Consider the following 22,063-nt stretch of genomic DNA (forward strand, 5'->3'; position numbering starts at 1 on the left):
CATAGTAATAGAAGACTGTTTATTGTGTTTGGGAATATAAGTTTCTCCTTCAAAGATGTCATATGCCTTTGTGATTTGATTTAAAGGTGTGTTCTTTTATTAAAATGTTCATATAAAGGGCTTGTAAATTATGTAAATGTTTCTTTTTATGGCATTTAATGAGCCTAGAATTTTAAATCAAAGCACAATCAAAGAAAATAAACAAGGACATCTTGAAGATTCAGAAGATGGCTTTCAAAAAAGCCTATCAGCTACGTCGTACCAAATTCATTTGAATCTCCCTTTTTCTTAAGGCATCCACGAGAATACTTTCCCCAAATATTTTATTACGTTTGTGTGTTTTGTATATACACATAAACACACCCGTACACAAAATGATGTATTTTACACACACGGGCTCAATCTGCAGCTGTTTAGAGATGGCTCTTTTTGGCATCTCATTAAACTCTCGTGGCATTGTGTGCCAAGGGCTGATTAGGTGTTAGTTAAAAAAAAAAAATAAAAAAAAATAAAAAAGGAAAGAGAAAAAGAGATATTCCCGAGTGGGATTTGGAGGCACCTGAATTATTCACAAGTTGCACAGGGGGCCCATTTCCCAGCCTTGCCGCTTCTGCGCTGAGTGCCGTTAAGAGCAAGTTCAACCCACTGATACAGCAGAGGCCAAACCCAGCAGTTGGGGCTGAGCTTTAAATATTAAACCTACACCTTTAAAGAATGATGCACGGGTGACTAGTAGTAATTTCATGGATTTGGTGAAAAAAAAATACAAGCAAATAATATTTTTTTATGTGATTTAGTGAGCATTTAAATTTACTCCTGATCCTCATTCGATTTGAGGGCAAACAGCCTGAAAAATGGTAGACCAAAATCCTTCAGACTGCCAAAGCAGAGGACAGGGGAGCTTGGGAGCCTCCGTGTCCCTCCTGTAGGGCAATTGAGACCTCCATCCAGGTAATGAGCCCAACATGAGCATCGTGCAAAGATGTGTCCTGCACGTGTTACACTAGAGGTAATCCTGCTTTTCATTATGGGATTATGGAGCAATGATTTACAGGGCATCAGAAGACCAGTTTGTTTGGGGCAGGGGAGACAACGACACAAGATTAAGGCCAACGTATGCTATAAAAACAGGAAAACATCTATTGTCTTCTCAAATGCAGCATAGGTGTGAGCGCATTCCTAAGGCACAGCGAGTAGTGGAATTGTTTCAAGGGGCTACTCAGGGTTAGCGAAATAAGTCACCTTTGTATAAAAGCAGTTCTAACGTTTCTTATTTTAGCTATTTAGTCATATTGAAAAGTTGTAGATCAAGCTCCTTTCCTGGGAAAATGAGCCACCCCTCAATTCTTCCTACATTTAAATAGGTTTGCTCATTACACAAACATACAAATGCATCTATATGTGTTTGTGTACATTTTGCTGCTTATATACATTCCCATAACTGTGCAAACACTACACCACAGCTCTGTATATGATAGTGCAGTCACAGCTCATATAAAGTCTCATTCACTCTCCACAGGACCTGAAAAGGTGGGAGAGAGAAAAGAACCCTCAACAGAACAGACTCTTTAATCTACCACCAATGCCCTAAAATCTCTCCCGCCCCGTGCTCTCTAGACCATCTCCAAATCACTTGTGAAATGTTCAGGACAGCAAAGGCGCATGTTTAACAAGAGGAAACTCTCGTCACAGCATTCGTGCCTCTGTAAATATGCAGAAGAGCTGAGTGAGTTTAACAGGGGGTCAACTGCTTGACTAGATCTCTCAGTGACGAGCAGGACATCAACACCTAGACAGATGACAGCCTCCTCCTCCAGCTCGTCTCAGTTTCGTTAGGGCTCAGACAGCCACGTGGCATTATTTTAGCAGTGCATCCCCACAGCAGAGGAGATGCTCTCTAACAGCTTGTTATAGCCCCATCTGTTAGGAATTTACAGCTAATGTATCTTATAACATGGGTTTTTATAGGTAAGAAAGCAGCATTTGGCCTGGTTAGATCTCTGCGTGGCTCTGTTCGTGATCTCGCTGCCTAACACATTTGGTTTAGTATTTTGGGAAATTGGTATTAAAAATATCAATGATTCATCCATCATTGATAAACATGCTGAGACGTTCAATAAACATGCTTCAGCAGCAATAACTGTATCTATGTATATAGAGACAGATGAATGTTTCCTACGTGCGTTTGCAGCACAATTCTCTCAGAGCAGTCCAAGGTACAAGGTATTTTACACTCAAATCCAAGTTTTGTACTCTGACAAAGGGCAGGGTCTTGAGAGTTGATGCAGAAGGACCCCTTGTTCAGCCACTGCTGTCCCAGCTCCTAGAAGCATCAGAAAGGTCAAATCCCCCAATATAAGACATTTATAGCCTGTTTCTGCTGTATTATTTGCTCTTTATAGCCTTATTAAAGCACAAAATGGCTGAAGGCTCTGCAGGAAGACTCAAAGGGAATTAATTAAATGGCTTTGGGTGGAGAAAGCAAGACCAAATCGGTCTTTTTCCCCCAAAGACTAAAACCAACTGAGTTCTGATTTACATCTGCCCATTGAGTTGAAGTTCTCCATCCACCTGCACCCCTAAAGCACCCACTGCCTTGGTGCTAGATGCAATCCTTAACTCCAAACCATGACCACAGCCCAAGCAATGAGCACACTCAGAAAGGAGCCAGGATGGCTTGCCCCGTGTCCCTCACCAGTGAGATGCAGCATGTCCTCCCTGCTCCAACCACCCTAGCAACTCCTGTCAGCGAGCAGGAGAAACAGAGGAAAACAGCACTAAAACAGACAATAAAGAGAACACTTCAGAAACCTATCCATTGGGGATCTTTTAACAGCATTGATTTCTGGGCTTCAAGAGAGGAAAAGGAAGAGAATAATGTTTCAAGAGAAAAATAACAGCCCCCAAACCACAGACTTGAAGCTGCCTGAATTTCCTATTGCCTTCAGGAGTGGCAGTTCAGGCCTGCTGTGGTTTAATGCCTGTACTGCTGGATCCAACCCCAACGTGTGCTTCACAAGGACACCACTCCGATACAAATATACCACCATTGCATTCTGGGGGGGGTAAAAAGCCCCAGCGCTGCTCTCACATCATTTCCAACCCCGGGGCAATGCAACTGGCTCCAGTCAAGCACCCACTGATACAAACAGCCCCGCATGGAAGCAAAACCCAGGCTCTCTATTTCCTTTTAGTTTTTCAAGGCTCTGAACTGAAAGTGGGAGGGGGGGAGTATCTGAGGATACTCCGTGTGTCTCCTCTATTCAAGGGGTAAGAGGGAGAAGTGTTTTGCTGCTCCGAGGGTGCACAGTCAGTGATCCTAACAGCACATTACATAATGCTGCCGAATAAATGACAGACAGCCGGAGCTCAGAAGCACATCAAAGAACCCTGGTGACGACACGAACCACGCGAACGCAGCTTGAGTGTGCTTGCTGTCACTCCGGCATCTCGAAAAGCATCCTCATGCCAGGCTGCCTCTTTAATCCCTGCAACGAGTTCAGCTTGTCCCCAGACTCTCCCACACTGAAAGGCTGTTGCTTTTCTGGTCTTTCTTCCCTTTAGGTATCTGCTCAACCAATCTCTACACCACCACTGACCTTCAGGGTGCCTGTTCTTCCTTCAGTCTAGCCCTGTCCTCACTCCTCTGCTCCTCCTTCATTCCAGCAGGAAAAATTCCACTGAAATAAATCATATCAGATCCTATATAGGACAAAAAACTACTTCTGCGGTTACCAGTCTGGAATATCCACATAGCTCTGCCTTGACCTTACGTGCCTTTGGTTAAAGGGATGTTCCATTATTAATCCAGCTTAGAGCTGGATTAACTTTTAAAGATACAAAAATGCCCACAAGCCAAGTAAGGTGATATATTTTTGGCTGGTTGGAACTGGCAGGCTGCCTGGCAGGGTTAGGAAGCATCTAGAGCTTAGGAGAGGTGCTTTTAGATATAAATCCTGATGGGAAAAAAAAGAAACCACCAAAAAACCCTAAAATAAATAATGTAAGCGAGTGACAGGCAGCTGCTCACACAGGACAGTTCATGTTCTCCAGATATATCTGTACTTTATGAGAAATTCCCATTACGGATTGAACCTGCTCATCCTGGAAAAGCAGAATCATGTCCCAACCTGGCAACTTTGATTTTGAAAAGGGAGGGATGAGGGAATGATGGGGGGGTGGAGGGTGGGGGGGGAAAAGGTAATTCAAAAGAGGAAAACAAAAAACATGCTGCATAGAAAAGCATTTCAGGGCTGATCCAAAGCCTCCTAAAATTGATGTCAATGGGAGGGTTTTGTTTTCCTCCTTTCAACAGACACTGGATTGTGCCCCTAGAGAACAGTTTCCACATGTGGCCGCTCTAATGAAGCATCTAGAATGTGCATTGGGAGGCTAAAACATCACAGGGCCTGCAGCCCCCCCCAGGAAGGGATCTGCCTCGTTTGCTGTTTTACTGAACCTAGCACGGGGTGGGCACACTGGAAAGCGAGACCCGACTGGCAGGAACACAGAATGATGCTTGTGATCAGCAAAAGGTGAGTTTTCACATGCATCTGCACAAAGAGAGCTGGAATAGCATCCAAAAACACCTCCTCACATGCGAAATAAGGTATTCAGATTTCTAAACACATGCAGAATATTAACGTATGCATCAACAGAAAGATTTTAACACAGCCTTTAAGACTAACTCTTAAATACTTCTAATGTATGAAACCGTGCACATCTATACCCATGGGTTGCTGCTGGCTGCAGAATACACATCCAACCCGTTTGCTTTCATCGCTGCCTGAAGAAGGGATTTATGAGCAGGATACCTGCTTTTGACGAGCGCGTTAGTGAGGAGATGAGCAGAAAGGGAGAGAGAAGATGGTACAACACATCTCTTCAGATGCCCAATAAAACTGAAACTGTTGAGCTGCTGCTGGGTTGCTCACTGCAATAAAGTTCCTTGTTCAGCATTAAAAGGAGGTGATCCTTACTGGTTTACCTGTATTACCATATACCAAAAACGTGTAAGCAAAAATAGACAGATAATGAGAAAAAATACCTTTGAATAAGGATCGCATAAAAAGAAATAGTTAAGATCTGCCATGAATTATTCAAGCAGCTCCAAATATAAATTGCCACAAATAGCAAGACAAGATCTTGCCTTTCTGTACGCTGCATATGTCCTGCAACAACCCAAACAGCACATTCCACTTGGGAAGCTGTGTGTGGAGAACTGCATTGCCTCGAGGAAATCCAATGGGAGGCAATGGTACACAGGGCAGAATATGCTCCTCTATGCCTTACAGATCACATATGTATTTTTAAAGCCATTTTGTGCAACCAAGATCTTTCAGAACGTAATGCCTCTGTTGAAAGCTTACTACTACCCCCAGAGGGTTCCACAGAAAATACTTCACTAGGGGAAGCCTGGGTCCCACTGCTAGAAATCAGGGCTGCAGAGCTGCAGGGGAATCTGTGCTTCCATATAATTGATTCCTCACTAAAATTGCAGTTTTGTTACTGTAATACTGACAGTTATTTAGATGCAATTGGAAAAACAAACATACTGGCTGCTGCCTAAACCCGTGTAAACGTATTTACACTCATAGGGCTGCACTACGTCAAATAGCGGAATTTGGCATGAAGACCTGCATTTTCTGGGACACAACAGGCAAAGAATGGTGGGAATCTGCCCTTTTACCTGTCTGAATCTGCAGGGAGCAAAGCTCCTCTCCTCTCCCTTTGGTCACTCTGTAATGCCACTGATATCTAATCAAATCAAATGGATGGGATGTAGAAACAGACTCATGCCATTGCCTCTCCACATCCAGAGGGATTCTGCATCCTTCCTCCTGCTCCTCTTCCTGCCTCACCCTTCCTCTCAGCCTCTCCTTTTCCTGAAGAATTTGGGTCACCTTGCTTACACAGCATAGCTTTGCCCAATGAAGTCTGCTTTCGTGCAGCTCTCCAGGGTAGGAATAAAGTGGGGACTGATGCTACAGGGAGAAAGCTATCCTCACACATGAATTAAGTCCTTGCCTTCCAGGGGTATATGTGTATGTAATATATTTTTTTTATATGAAGTATTTATGTTATTTTTTCATAATATTCCAGATAAAAATTCAGAATATCACAAACATGCAATCTGCAGCAGTACATTGTTTTCTCTAAATCCACAGGGAAGTCAGGAGTCTTTGCTTCCTGAGTCTTTATTTCGTATTTTGTTACTATCTCTTCTTAAAAACCCAAATGTTCTGCTGCTTTGAAAGCAACATACACTTGGATGTGCCCACCGCTTGCAAGTGTCTCTCTGTCTTGCCCAAGGAGCATGTGCCTAGCTCGAGTCCCCACGGTGAGTGGCAGAATCTGCCATATGGAGGTCACCTTGTCCAGGTCCATAAATAGCTCTTTTTCCTAAGCAGGGAAGGGAAGGAGCTACTGAGAGTAATGAAAGAGGAGGCTAGCTCACATCCGTGGCACTGATTGGTGCCAGGGTTACAACACGCAGAGACTTGTCATGCCAGCAGCAGCGATACTGTCAATCTGCAGGCACAGAAGTCACCTACTTCCACCGTGAAAACATGTGCCAGCCAGTTTTTCATTTCAGTTTTCACACAGGGGTTTGGATGCCTTTCAGGAGTTGAGAACAGAGACTTCAGGAAAGGTGTCCTTGGGGAGACAAGAGCAGACCCCAAGTAAAGGGCTTTGCCTGCTTAAGGACACACATTGAGGGCTGCCAGGTTAGTCCCATGTGGTGGGTGAGGGCAGGGAAGGGGTTTTGATGAGGTGAAGAAGCAGCATTGAGGCAGCACGTCTAAGCCCCCCCACTGCTGCTGAAAGCTGGACAAAGGCACAGGCATGACATGGTTCGGGCACAACAACATAACTGCTATCAGTCAGCCCCCCAGATTGCGGCAAGGACTTCTGTGCAACTGGAGATGGAAGGATCAAGATCTGCACCTTGTGCAATGAACCTTTTTGCTTTAGTCAGCTTTCAAGACACAACAACTATGAAAATGCTATAACAGAGCCCTCTGACAGGCAACAAGGTGCTCAGCTAGCAGCTAAGTAATTGATACCTTAAAGATAGACTGGAATATGTCAGCTAGAATGTCATGTCAGACTGACTTTCACAGTCCAGAAAGCATACTGTCGTGTTTCTATTACGACATCCTGAGGAACAATGTGAAATTAATGAAAACATCGCAAAAACAAGGTTCCCAGGTAAACCACAGGAAATTCAAAGGAGGGTGGAATGGGAGCAGGAGAGAAAACTGTTTTCTTCAGTTCTAAATCAAAACTATTTTGGAGTGCAAACGCTTAGAGTCGGAATTAGCACCAGGCCTCTTTTTGCCCCAAAACATTTAACAGAAACAGATAAGTCATATCAAGATATAAGGTTAAGGAGGAAGCATATGGTCTTGATGCATTCAGTTTGCAACCTTTGAGACAGTTACACCTGGTAGCAACAGGGTGGTAACCCAGCCATTAACACCCCCTTGCGCAGGTGGGGCCAGCCCTCTCCTCACCATCCTGCTGAAACGGATCCCCTCCCATTTGTCCCTATGGGAAGGGAAGAGCACTTATCCCTCCATGACACCTTTTTGCATCCCACTGGCTGCAAATCCCTGGTTTGATCTTGTTCAGCGTGGAACATCTGACATGCCTGTGATGGGGAGGCTTTAACCGCTCTTATTCCTTCTTATGATACCCATGACTATAGGATTGGATGAAAGGGATGAACAGATGGATGGATCACGTATAGACACTGTAAAGCCTTTATCCTTCGCTAGGTATTGGTTTAAGCAATGCAGAGTATTTTTAAATAGCCTCTTCCCTTTTTCCTTTCCCCTTCACAAGTTTTCCTCTCATGTTCCTCCCCTCGGCAGTCGTTTCCCCCCTCTCCCATACAAACACTTTGAGCTGGAGTCTTGATATAGAAAAAAACACACCCACCATGAAGCAGCCCTAAGCCAGTGTTTCCTTTGTCCTTGCTCTTTAAAAGCTGTAGTTGCTGCTCAGATGAGGTAACGGGCCTCATAACACAAGAAGTATGTTTTTCAGAACTTAATGTCCTCTGCCACAGATGTCGTCTCTGCCAGAGGCTTATTAACACCTCAGAAGAGCAAAGCCCTGCCCACAAAGGGAAGGGAATCTAAAGAAGATACACAAACAAAGGAGGTGAATGTTAAAAGCAGCTAATGAGGGGGAAAAAAAAAACCCCTCCACCTTCCCATCACAGCACTTCAGAACAAGTAGCATTGCCAAGCACTAAAAACCTGGGGATTAAAGAGACAATTTAGTAAGACTTGATGTGGGGAATGGAAATCTCCTGGAAAACATTAAAAGAACACCGAAGATCAGTGCACAAATATATATGTGTGTATATGGACAACTTTAATAGGACTAACAGAAAAGCTATTCAGAAATAATCAGGCACATTCGTTTCCTATAAGGGAAATTTAAGTTTTAAAGAAAATTGAAACAGGGCAAAATACACAAAGTGGTTTAATTATCAAAAATACGTTCAAAGGGACTTACTGAAATAGCAAACCTGTTTGTTTGCAAACCTTTTTAACACAAATCCTCTTAAAAACACCAAGAAATACTCAACTAAAATACCCCCTTTACTGACTTGTCTTTTTCTCTTAGGAAGTGCTATGTGTTGCTTCTGAATTCACCCCCTACCCACCACACTCAGTCCCTTCCAGCTATGGTTTGGTTCCCAGCACACCAAGGCTGCCCTATGCATATAGAGCCACCTCTGCCAAGGTCATCTGCATGGGTATCTCATTGTGTTGCCTACCACCTCATCTACTGGGACAGGGTTTCTCTCCCCTTTCTCTCCAAAGCAGCCAAAATGATCCATGTGCCCCTTTACTCCTTTGGAGAGAGGTCTGGGGAAGCTGAGACATCATTAATACCACAAGTTTCAAGGTAGAGCAAAATCCATGCTCAGAGGCACATGTCACCAGCAGAACGTGGCAGAGGTTGAGGACCAGATTTAGAGTAAGACTTCTGGTATGAAAAATGGATGGGTAAGAAGCAATGACGGGGCCATAAAAGATCACCAGAAATGAACAATAAGTCAGGATGTTCAAAAGGGCACGATGACTGAGATCAGCCGCAGCAAGGACAATAAAATCAGCCCCTGAGATTGTTGCTATTTAAAGAAATATTTCATATGGAAATGAACAGCCCATAGAGGGATGAGCTGGGTGCGTAACACACAATGCTAAAACTGCCTGGCATTTAAACCCAGCACAGCACACAGGCTGCAGGGATCACAAAATATATCACAGGGGTTAAGACAACTCAAGTGGCTAAAAGGATTCAAGGAGCACTTAATCCAGGTTAGATACCCCTCAGTGTATCTAAGGGGTAAGATAGAACTGCTGCAAGAACTGGGTGGTAATTAAAGCTTTTCCAGTTGATTCACCCACTCAAGGGGAGGCAAACCTTTAGTATAGGTCTCACTTTGCCCTTTGCATGAAAAAAAGTCAGTTCATAAACAGAAATGATCTTGAACTGCTCCAGACTGATCTGAGGCAGCAGCGGACACTGAAGAACCCATCCCTTGAAAAGAGCTGGACCACGGACATGTCCTGGCCAAACACTGGGGATGTAAGTGCCCACATCGATAAGGACTCTTGGAAGACACAGCGCTGTTATCCCTGTGGTAGCTTAGCTCTTCATTAGTCATGCCAGGATCATAATTCTTGGTACTTTGAGGCTCTCCTATATAGCCATGTTAACAGGTCATGCCCATGGAGGGGAGACATTAAGCCTCACTTTCACCAAGTGTCATGTCAACTGGATGCACAGCAAGGAACATTGTGATTTTTCAATCTGTGCACCCCTCTTACATGACCCAACCCCAGATTTGTTCCTTGCCTGTGCAGGGCTGAGCCAGAGCGAAGGATAAGATCAGGATCATTCAAAGGGCAGGAGGATGCAGCTTGCTTCAGATGGTGCAGGCTTGGATGGCAGTCAAAGAACTGAATCTTCTGCAGAGATTAACAAGCTCCACAGGTGCAGGGGAAGAACAGGCTCTTCGAGCACAGGAGGAGAAAAACACACAGTATGGAAGAGTGCCCACTGCCCGACTCACTAGCGCAACTGTCAAACCCCTGCCAGTGGGTTTTCTGGAAGGAGGTCAGGAGAGGCAAAGGTGTGGAAAGAAAGAAAGCAGCAGCCGCCGGTGCCCCACTGGAAGGAAACGCCAGCCAGCACTAGGAGATACAATCTGATCCTTTGTGTGTTTTGCAAGTTGCCTTGTTGGAATCAAAGACCGTAGAAAACCAGTTTGTGAAATAATGCTGGTGACAGAGCAGCACCACCCTGTGTCCGGGCTGTTTCACAGAGTGGGGCTAATTCACCTTTTGTCTGCCTAATAGTACTGCAAACCCTGAATCTTTCCCATCAGAGGCTGAGTTATTTCATGCTATGAACCCTTCGCAGGCAGTCTGACAACAGAACAGGCTCTGCAAACCATTACAGAGTCGCAATGAGTCTCAAAAGGCACTTCCCAAAGCCTTTTTACCCCATGGAGAATGAAGGCTGCGGTGGGGAAATACCAGCTTCTTGGGGAAGGGGCTTAAATAGCTTTAAGTGGGTATGGCAGCAAAAGCAATGCGATAATAAGGAGGAAGAGCTGCTGAGATTATCAGTTCCTGGCATTATATTCCCAAAACACTCTCGAAGCCTCCCAGCTTCCATATGGCTCATCAGACACATACAATAACATGATCGCTCGGAACATTCAATCCTATAGAAAGGAAACAAGAAACACAGACGCGTCCTTGCGCTCCTGCACAGGCGCACACAAAGGCGATGCTGGGACCGAAACAAAAGGGATGGGAGCAAATTCCATGTTTGAGTCAGCATCCTCCAGGCTTCCTGTTCACAAGCTCACTGTGACCATCAAACCTTTGGAAAGATGATTCACGTGTTGCTTCCACATGGGGCACAGACCCCAGTGAGCACCAGACCCTCTGGTAAGGCACATCCACAGAGACAACCCGTTTGTGGGCACAATGGAGACATCATACAAACCCAAGCTCTCTGGGTTGCAGGTCAGTAGTTATCACCTTGGCCTTCCACAGAGCCACAGCTCCATGTCAACCTGCTGGAAATCCTGCCTACAAGCAAACTGGAGAGGGCAAAGCTGTGCTGAAGTGATTGAAGGTAGTGGTGGCTCTGTGCAGAGGTGGCTGTTGTCACATGCGCCATGGTGACAGCTGAACGGGGCCTTGTCAAAGTCCTCATCCCTCTGCACTACCAACAGAGCAAGGCTTTAAGGGAGCAGAAGGTGTTATTAGGCCTGCAAGGAAAACACTGATGTTCCCTGCAGTTTTTTTAGGAGATGTCCTCATGTGACAGCTCTGGCCCATCCCAGAGCTGCCAGAGCCACGGTCTCTGCTGGCTGTAGCATTTTATTTTCAGTCTGAAGAAGGATCAGGCCTTTAGTGAGCTCCAGAAAAACTTCTCAGTCATGGCTCATAACCATGAAAACTCCTTCCCCAGCTTACTGAGGCTTAAATAGATGCAGTTTCAGTTTCTGTGATTCTTTTCCAAGACTGATAAGCCAGCATCCGTATCACTTGTTTCTCAGTCATCTGGTCTCCAGTTTTGAGAAACTATTTCAGTTCTACAAACCTGGCCTGACATCTTTTTCCTTCTATGAGGCTTTAGAAAGAAAAAAGGATGAATCACCCTTTTCTTATTACTTTTCCAAGTGGGAAACTCCTTCACACAGTTACTTCCTTCTACCATCCGCTGCACCAGTCCTTCTTTGGCACCTACAGCTTCTTTGATGCTTTCTATTTCCTCACTGAGGGGCTTGTTTACTTTTTATAACCAAAGCCTAATTCTTAGTTTTCTTGTTAAAATCCCTCAACCGAGCTCCTTGAGGAGCAAAGTAGGCATACAGAAAGTTAATGAGAAATCCTCCCTCTACCCCTGAGGACTGAAGAGGGGATAATTTAGGAAATATTTGGAACCAGCTCTGACCCTTTTAAGACTCACCAGCATCGCTGCGGGAGGAGGAGGATCCAACTGTCCTACATTTTCTTTGTGGATGCTACCACTGCTAACAGTGCATGGCTGTTCTTCCATGGCTCTCCTCACAGATCTAGGCAGACCTGTGTGGAGCAGAAGCTGCAGTGCTGAGTACCCAGCCCCGTGTTGGTACCTGGGCAGCACTGGCACTGCCTGGTTACGGGCTCCTGGAAATCATTGAATTCTAGAATGGTTTGGGTTGGAAGGGACCTTAAAGCTCATCCAGTTCCAACTCCCTGCCACGGGCAGGGACACCTTCCACTAGAACAGGTTGCTCCAAGCCCCTGTGTCCAACTTGGCCTTGAACATGGCCAGGGATGGGGCAGCCACAGCTTCTCTGGGCACCCTGTGCCAGTGCCTCACCACCCTCAGAGTAAAGAATTTCTTCCTCATATCCAACCTAAATTTCCCGTTTCAGTTTGAACCCATCACCCCTTGTCCTATCACTACAGTCCCTGATGAAGAGTATCCAGCATCCTTGTAGCTCCCTTCAGGTACTGGAAGCTGCTCTGAGGTCTCCACTCAGCTTCTCTTCTCCAGGCTGAACAGCTCCAGTTTCCTCAGCCTGTCTTCATACAGGAGGTGCTCCAGCGCCCTCATTTCCATCACTTCCCTAGATTGGACATCCAGAAAGCTGGTGACTTGTTATCGCACCTTCCGCTGGATGCGATCATCTCGTGATACCCTCCTGAGCTGGCTCAGCTTTCCTCCTCAGCACGAACAGCGAGTGCACGTCTGCTCCCTCTGCCCAGGGCTCTCCCCCCGCTCCGCTCCACTGCGCTTCACCCTGGGAAGCGTTTTGTGATACTTTGGATCCCTTGTAAACCGTATTCTTCGATTTGGGCAGTCTTTCAACTCCATGAAAGTTACACGTTGTTTTCATTTCTTCTCAAGTACCTCAGGTCAAAGAAAGACCTGTGTCAGTGGCTCTAAAAGCCTAATAAAGTCTTTCATCCACAGACCTGCTTGCTGGCGCAAAGTCAGGGAAAACAAACTAAGTCATCGAGTGTTGTTCAAACTGTCAGATCCTTTTCAGCATGCTCTTCCTGCCAGCCTGCTCGTGTGCGTTTGGGGGCTGGGATGGGGAGGGAAAGGAAGAGGGGGAAAAAAATCCCGATGGCAGAAAGCCCATGGAACAACTGGCACCTTTCCAAAGCAGCCTCCCCCCGGCCCCCAGCCCGGCTTCGTGGGCACAGGCGTCTGCCAATCTGTTCTGCACACACACACACACGCTGCACAACACAAGCAATAAAATGACTTTCCAACAACTTTGCTCACAAGTGCCACTCTACTCTGAGTTTGGCACCTTGCGCTTTCTCCTCACCCCCGCCTCTCCAGGCTTTGCCTCCCAACAAGCTGGACAGGTTCCAGTGTTTAAAAGCCCATTTAACCACTCCCTTTTGTTTAGAAATGCTAAGCCTTGATCTGATTTTATCGACCCTGCGGTGCCAAGAGGAGGAGGATGCTGAGGGTTTCTGCGGATCCTGCAATGAACTGAAAAGCTCCAGGAGCCCTTCAAGCTTCAAGAAGGGCTTTGCCCACTTTGCAGCAGCCCTCGTGCTATTGAGAAGCCCAAGAAGGAGAGCATGTACCATTCATGGGACCACACAGGATGGCTTCCACTCTTGCTTTTGTGCATGTTCCTCCCTTCAAAAACTTCATTACTGGCACGTTCAGGGGCTGAAATTCAGTGCCATGCTTGGCTGGCACTGTCTTTTGATGGTTAAATAGTTCTTTACGCTCTCTGCCTTGTGCAGTGCTGCTATGCCCAGGAAAAGCAGAGCAGCAGGGGAGGGAGGCGAAGAGGCAGGAACAGGACCTCTACTCTGATTGACAATTGTAATCTTCCTGGGTATTGTTAGGAGACATCTTTCTGCACTTGATAAACCCAGCATGATTACATGAAACATATCCTTTTAAAATATATTTCTCTTTTTCATAAAGCAGGTGAAGCCAACTGCATTTAGAGCTAATTTCAATTCCTTTGTACAGTGCAGCATTTGGATGCCCTCTTAAGGATGCTAGGTTTGAAAGTTTGCCTTATCAACATCCTTTTCTCATAACCCCTGAGAAGCTCTTAACATTAGTGATGGGAAAGACTGTGTAGATTACAGTGCAGAGTCATAGACCTCTGGAATAACAGGAGAACCTTCCGAAAAATGTACTTCCCTTCCCCACATGATTATTTCTTTAAGGGAGATTGGAGAGGAAGAACACAGACGCTCAGCCAGTTACTGTGGTTGGAAAGATGTAACCAAACATTGACCACCAGGATCACCAGCCATGGGAAAAGACAGTCTGGTCCAATTCCTCATCATCATCATCCCTCTGGTTTTGTGCTGCTGCTGGTCATGGGGCTGCTGAACACGGGGAAGAATCGACACATCCACATAGCTGCTGTAAATTTGAATGAATAAGAATACTTTCTCATCTATGGCAATTTACACCAATCAAGGCTCTACCTTCATCTATCCGGCAACCTGGAGGAAAGAGTCTGCCTCCTGCTAGGCAGCTACTGACACATTTTTAACTTTCCGACACTGTCTCTGCCCTCCTCTGCTTTTCATTCCCCACCAAAGACAAAACATAAAGGAAGTAACGATGAACAGGCAGCTGTGGTCAACAGAAGTAACACGACTGAGATCCTATCTAAAAGTTCACACAGAAAGAGAGACTTACTGGCATCAAGAACAGCAGAGCCTCAAACAATGTCACTGAAAAACAAATTACACAGAGACCATCCAAGCAACTTTCTTCTGTCCAAACCAGTCAGATATTTTTGATATCCTGCAGCTTCAAAGAGGATAACAGGCAGTTGAGTGCTGGTGCTGAAGATCACGTTAGCCCTACCAGATTATTCAGGTCATGCTAAACAGCAAATTCAGTGGATTAAGAGAGTCCTCATTCCTGCTGTGCAGGTTTAACAGTCTGCAAGTTACACGGAGGGGCTGAGGATGCTATGTATGTCGCATGTCTTGTGTAGCACTTTATAGTCAGACAAGCTCAGCAAGGGGCATCTGCCTTCCTAAAAATTACCATTGACCCATTCCTGTTTAGGAACATTGAGAAACCAATGGACTCACCCAGCAGCTATGTGAAAACCTCTTTGCCAAGCCATGCAGAACTCACTTTTGTGTCTGCAGTGCATTGGCATTGTATTACCATGACAAAACCAAATTACCACCATTGAGGATAGCCTTTGCTAATACAACGGTCCTTCTATAGTAATATACTCATGTGCACAAATGATAGCACAATGGAGTCGATGTGTTACTGCTATAGGATCTCTGTAGTAGCAGTGAACAGTTTTTCAGCTTCTTTCTTGACTTACCCGAGTCATTCTCATGCGGGCATTAGTGTAAAGTTCAGCAGTGCAAAGCTTGCCCAACGTCAGTGTAATGCTGTTGTCTCATGTTAATGAACTACTCCTGCAATTGCTACAGAGCAAGGGCAGGATGGCCCCAGTTTTGGGGGGTTCTGCTGTGCCAAGCACTGTCCCAGTTCTCATTACGGGTCAGTGAAATCATGGGTATTCCTGCACAATGACCAAAATCAGTGTGGAACCAACGTGACTAATACTGAAACCACCCACAGTAATTGAGGCTGTATTAAATGTCAATTAAAAAAGGCTTCTGTAATCATTACAAATGAAAATGCCGTATTGCCAGTGAAAGGAGGGCCTGGGATAAGCAGAAAGAGAAGTACCCAGCTTTCTGACCCAGCTTCTACCACACACTCACCAATTCCTATGTGCTGAGACCAGCCCAGTGCACCACAGAGCCAAAGCTGCCCAGAAACATCATGTTGATGGTCAGTGCTCCATGCCTCATTAGAAAAAACAAATCCTTCAGTGGTTAAGTGAGCAAACAGCAAATAAATGAAGCAGTGATGTTTCTGCCTGATTTTTCCAAATACCTACCGCTGAGGTGGGGTCTCTGATGTCTAATAGAGGTTGAAAGTGTGCAGTTCCCTGCCGTTCAAGGGGAGCAGTGATGGGTCACCCCTCTTCTCCACTTCCCGTGCTATAAAACTTGTAGGAATTAAATGTCATTGAGACTTCTACCTCTGATAAAACTGGTAGAAATTAGCTGACAGCCTTGAAAAATATTATGGAAACTGATAGACAGAGACACCTACATTCTGCTCTGGACGGCACAGAACTGCTTTCCCAAGAAAAACTAGGCTACAAATAAAAACGGTCAGTCCCTGAGCAGGTCAAGATGTGGATATGAGCTTGTTGGTAGCAGGCTGGCAGATTTCTTGTGGAGGCAGACAGCTCTCCTGAGATTCAATGAGCAACGTAAGAGAGAAGGATTGGGTTAGAGTAAAACACTAAGCCACGCACAAGTGTTTAGGAGAACTATTCTTCCTAAGACTAACCTCCATCAGCAGCTTCACTGAGTAGCTTTGACCTCACAATCAGCATGTTACAGCCTCAATTCCCACACTTGCACACAAAGGTCTGAACTAGAAGCTGAAACAGGTACTTTTCACCACATAATTGTCTTACTATTATGTAAAGTCAAGATACAACAGAACTTCTAAAAGACACCCTAAAAAAAATCATCAACAAATGATACTTTTCATTGATATAATGACAGCACAGCATGTGCTGGAACAATTAGACACAGGTTTCTTCACAAAAGTTTGCAGATATTCCTGGGTATTTTTCCAACTAAGAAAAATCACCAGGAGCTCCCCCACAAAGGACTTCTCGAGGGCAGGAGATGGCAAAGCTGAACATTCATCACCAACAGATCAGGGAGCAGATGGGAAAACCACAGTAAGAGGTTGCACCGAGTTTGCTGTTTCTTTAAGTCGCTGATGGATTCACACATGATGCAACTAGACACAACACAGCACTTGCATCTTCCTGCATCAGTGATTCTGCAGACTGATTCTGCAGATCTTCCCACCCTCCTCTTCCCCCTTTCCAAGGCCCAGACATATTTTTTGTCTGCAACTGGATACAATCACTTTCTGCATACAAGCCCAGCAAAACAAAACAGCCCATTTGCAGTTCATAGAGCTGCCATGGCAGAAATAAATATTATCTTGTTTGTTGGGGTTTTCTTTCTGGTTGCTGCTGTTTTGTTTTCCAAAACCATTGTTCCACAGAACAATTTAACAAAACATATTCTTCCCGATTCAAGACTTTGCAGCTTTGCTGCAGAGTAGCTGGGTTCTCATGGAAAAAGCCAACTCTTCCAAGCCAAACCTCAAACTTCTCTGAAATCTCAACCTCTAGAGATCTTCTTAATTCAGTAAATCTAAGACAAGCACTGAGCTCCTTCCAGTTGCAGCAGGAAACCACCAAACACAAGAGGCACGGTAGCAACTGCCCATCCCGATGACGCCCCCAAGGACTTTAGAGTAAAACATCCAGCAGTGCAGCCGCCTTTCACCAACCACCATGGCCATGTTTTGTTTGCAGAAGCACATTTGCTTGACGCTGCTGAATCAAGTCAGGGGATGAGCCCTCCTTGGAAGAGAAAGCTGCTCAAGTTTGGGCTTTATGCTGACACAGACTCACCAAGCTCAAGCACCTGCAAAGAAGCCTGAGCTCTGTTTGCAGCAGGCAGCTTCAGGAATTAGCATGTCTTCTCCTTCTCCTTCCTTATCTTCCCTCTTCACTTCAATTGCCTGATCTACTGGTAATTTTCCTCTCCGTGTGCTTCCCTCCCCATCTTTTCCTTCTCTTTTCCCACCCTGTCAGCCAATGACAAAAACAGAGATGGGAAAAGACACAATTGCATAAAAGAAGGGATTTTTCCACCTTTAATTGCAGAGGGAAAGTGGTTTGCACACCGCCTCGCTGCAAAAGCATCGCAGGTTGGGCAGGTAAGGTTTGAAGGGAAGCTGTGTGATGCATCGAACCGAGCCTGCCCCTTGACCTCCCACTCCTGCCTGCTCTGCCTTCAGCTTTATTGGAGGCACCGGGCGTGAAATGGTACCAGCGGTGATGCCTCTTGCTTTTCTAAGCAGCCTTTGTGCAGAAGGAGCAGTCATATCATATCTGCACCCTACATGGTAAGCTTACCTGTAATGGGTGTACCTGGGGAGGAATATTTCCCTGGGTTTACATCACTAATACAAAGTATGTTTCTGTGCAGACACTGGCTCTGTGGCTTAGCAGATACAACACTGTCATACTCCAAGGTTAGAACCCCTTTAAAGAAACCTGAGTTACTGACAACTTAAGAATGGAGATAAAAATAATCAATGCTTACCTTGGATTTGGGCTGGTTGGGTTTAGGATTTCTTTTGTCCCAACAGGGACTGCTTCACTGGGCTTTGTGTAGCTAGAGGAACAAAAGGAAAAATATTGTAAGAACAAATCAAAAGAAGAAATTGTATCAGCATAGCATTTTAAAAAAGCTTTACATGTCTTATGTTTTGATTTTTGCATAGTATGACAGCTGATCAGATTAAACTTATATCATAGGTATATCCTCACTGTTGTTAGACAACATTAATGCTCTGATCTTGATCCACTTGCAGTGTTGTTCCTCTCCTTCCAGCCCCTTCCTTCCTCACCATTTGCCACATTGGAACCTGAGGTTTGTCCCAGAACATTTCGTCATATTCACCTGGGTTGTTTATCACCAAACTCAGAGTATTTTTTCAGCTCCTCAACTCACAATTAAAGCAATGCAAGGTTAACAAAAGATGAATTTCCAGGTACCATCAGCACACCTCCCAGGATGATCACTCCTGCGAATCAGGGCAATCTCCTCCAGTTCCATCAATACTATGGCAAACTACTCAGCCATTTCTGAGCGCAGAATGAAGGAGTTGAGGTGGGTCCTCTGAGCAGCATGTGCTGCTTTCACTTGTGAGTTTCTCATTGCCTTTTATTTCCAAGCTGAATGGTCCTGTCCTTCACCTCCACCCTTCCTATACTTTGTGCTAGTACAAATGACTATGTTGAAACCAAAGGAAAGCACCAAGCCCATGGCACTACTAGCCTAAGGGACAGTGTCACAACACTGTGTTTGGTTGTATGTTCCCCATCTAAAATTAATTGATCATGTCTTTTCAATAGGCCACCTAGAGCTCTCAAATTTTAAGCAGATGGAAGCAGAGAGACTCCATTCAGAGATTTGAATCAACAAAATATGATTACAAAAATAAAATTATTCCCCTCATGATTTCTTCTTTTTTTTCAATGAATACTACCCAGGAGGGCTACATAAATTATTTTCTCTAGAGTATTATGGTCTGGATTTCTTAAATACATTTGAGAGGTTTCCCAAAACACCCTTTTTAGAAAGATGGATTTATCGAGACTAAAAACTTCCCCTGGAAATTCACTGTAAATATTTTTGTAACCTACTTTTCTCCCTCACTCCCTCCCCGGGAGCTCTTTGTCTCACATCAGTGCTCTGTGACTCTCACATCCCGAGTCCTTCTGCCTCGATGCTTCTTGGGATAAGATGATCTTTACCATCAGTGACTCTGATAGGCCACTTTAAATCATCTCTTTCTTGATTCATGCATTTCACTATTCCTCTCTCTCCTCTCCTGCAGCTAGAATTACTGGTGGATTTCATTTTATTAAGAAAAAACCCAATAACCTAAAATACATCCTAAACCCCTCTCCCTCCACAACCTCCACCTCTTCCTGCCAAATGACCCCCAGTGATCAGTGCTCCCAGGATGGCAGCAGGGCTGCCCGAGCCAGATGGGAGCTGCTGAAGACCTCAGAGATCAAGCCACCAGCCTTCAATTTTGACATTTGGTCGTGGGTGGCAGATTTCTTCCTTTCACACTTAAAAATGTTCAAAACTACAGTAGTTCTGTTCGAGGGGGGAATCGGAGGCTGATTAACCTTATCTTCTTATGCGCAGATGCAGATGTTGAGAAGCAATTTCCCACCCACAGTGGCCAGAACTGGTCTTTGGACCACTAGCCAACGCACAACAAGCCATCCTGAACCCTAAGCCCTTCACATGCTGCACAGACCTCTAATGGGGTTTTGGTGCTATTTAGTACATGGGAATTCGGGGGAGATAAAATTTGCTCCTTCTATAGTGCCCTACAAATGCCCTGGAAACCAGCCCTGAATATCCCTAGATTTTGAGCATCGTTGCAAAACATAGTCCTGTTGGGCCAATACAACCAGCCCCCTCTCCTGTGCTGGGCTCCCCCCAGGGCACCATGCGGAACCATCAGGACCTTTCCCATTACAGACAGTAGGAGTGAGGACACTGCTCCCCTGCTTTGAAATAAGGAGGATCTTTCTTCAAGCGCTTTTATTGAACCATATGCCTGCACCGTGAGCTCAAAATGACACTTTTGAATAATTTAAGATAATGATAATAGAAACATTAAAAAACTCTCAGAGAGACCAAACCCGATTTCTCTCGCAGCTTCTGAATTAGTTTTTCACTTGTAGCCACTTCTGCTCTATCTTAAGAGCTATTAAAAAAAAAAAAAGGCATGATAGAAGGGAATATTAGGAAATAACTAATGCTTTCTTGAAAGCACCTATTGCTTCATCTTCTGCAGCACTATTTCTGGATTCCTATGCAGCTTTCATCTTTACCCTGAGCGTTTCACAGGGCACCTCACTCCCAGCCCGAAGAGGACGGGTTGGTTTTGCACATTTTCCCCTGCAGCTGTTTCGTTCCATTGGAGATGATGCCTCACTGGGGCAGGACTTTTTGATTTGGTTTAAGGGATGAGCTTTATTTACAAGCCAACATTAACCATTTGGATTTCCCAGCTCCAAAATTCCTTGCAGGCATTCTGAATGTATTAGTGGGCTGGGTTTTCTTTCCTTTTAAATTCTATTTCTAAAGCTGGGTCTGACCCAGCTGGGGACTTTGCTGCTTCTTCACGTTTTGCTTTCAGGAAGGCAGAAACACGAGCTACTCCCTAAACCACCGGGATCAGGACATCATCTTTTCCCCAGCAACATCTGGAATATTAACAGACTGGAGCAGGATTGGAGTTGCATTGGCTGAACCAATCTCCTACAGGAGCCTCCCCCCGCTCAGAAGAAGGGAAAAGCAGCCGCAAACGTGAGGAGCAGCAGCCGCACTCACCGCTGCGTGACTCCAGTTTCATGCCTGCACTTCTCCATTGATTTATGGGGCAGCTCATTTCCAGACCCACCTCCTTCAGGAGGAGGAACTTCAACTCGATGTGAATAATAGGGTCTTATATCTCTTAAAGCAGTCGCTACTGCTTTCAGGGATGAGGGAAGGGGGGGCGGAATTATGGTAAAGGGAAATATTTCTCCTCCCTTTGGATGGGTCTGGAAACCATGGAATGGTTTGGGTTGGAAGGGACCTTAAAGAAATGAACCGCACAGACAGCTGATGCATTTTGCATTAAAAAATAAAGTGAAATAAATGATGTAAAGCCCCTAACTCAAAACACAGCTCGAGATGACGAGGAGGAGATCCTCCAACCCATTCCCGTCGTTACAGCCGCACAATAGAAGGCACGCACGCCTTCCGCCCATTCAATCTCTGCCTTACATCTATATATCTATATCCACATGCCCCACAAAGGCATATTTTCCACGTTAAGCCTATGGATTACTGGCTCAGGCCCTTACAGGAAAAAAAAACCCCTGTTGCCAAGGCAACGAGCCAGGGGTTGCTATGGCATCCGAGCGGAGCAGCTGGGCCAATCCCTGCTCCCTGCGAGCGGGAAGGCGCAAAGCCTCTAAATTTAATGTCAGTGCGGAGAGGAAGGGAAGCTGTTGAGGCATGCATGATGCTGAGCGTGCGCTTGCTAAATGCGGACAACATGGCCCCCATGATTAGGACCAGCACACTAATGAATATTCATTGGGCTGATTAAAGCAAAGTCAATTAACTACTTGACTGCTTGATTTTTTGCTGGATTTTAGTCGTCTCTTTTTAACCATTTTGCCACTGGGGATGCTCTTGTTCTCCCCTTCATCTCCCTCTTCCCTCCTCTCTATTTCCTTACACTGGTGATTAAGGTTTAAATATATTTTTTCCTTGCCTTTATGCTTTTTACTGTCTATAACCCACCC

The 22,063-nt window shown here is 45.2% G+C and overlaps 1 protein-coding gene across 2 annotated transcripts in view; it reads right to left on the bottom strand.

Moving 5' to 3' along the window:
* YTHDF1 (YTH N6-methyladenosine RNA binding protein 1) overlaps nt 1-22,063 on the bottom strand; it is a 205,458-nt gene that overhangs the window by 95,313 nt on the left and 88,082 nt on the right. For both annotated transcript variants that reach the window (XR_003994047.1, XR_003994049.1), the window contains exon 4: nt 18,279-18,350. The gene's annotated coding sequence lies outside the window, so the exon portion shown is untranslated. The remainder of the gene's footprint in view (nt 1-18,278; nt 18,351-22,063) is intronic.

Source organism: Strigops habroptila, chromosome 13 (assembly GCF_004027225.2).
Source record: "Strigops habroptila isolate Jane chromosome 13, bStrHab1.2.pri, whole genome shotgun sequence".
NCBI classification, from domain to species: Eukaryota; Metazoa; Chordata; class Aves; order Psittaciformes; family Psittacidae; genus Strigops; species Strigops habroptila.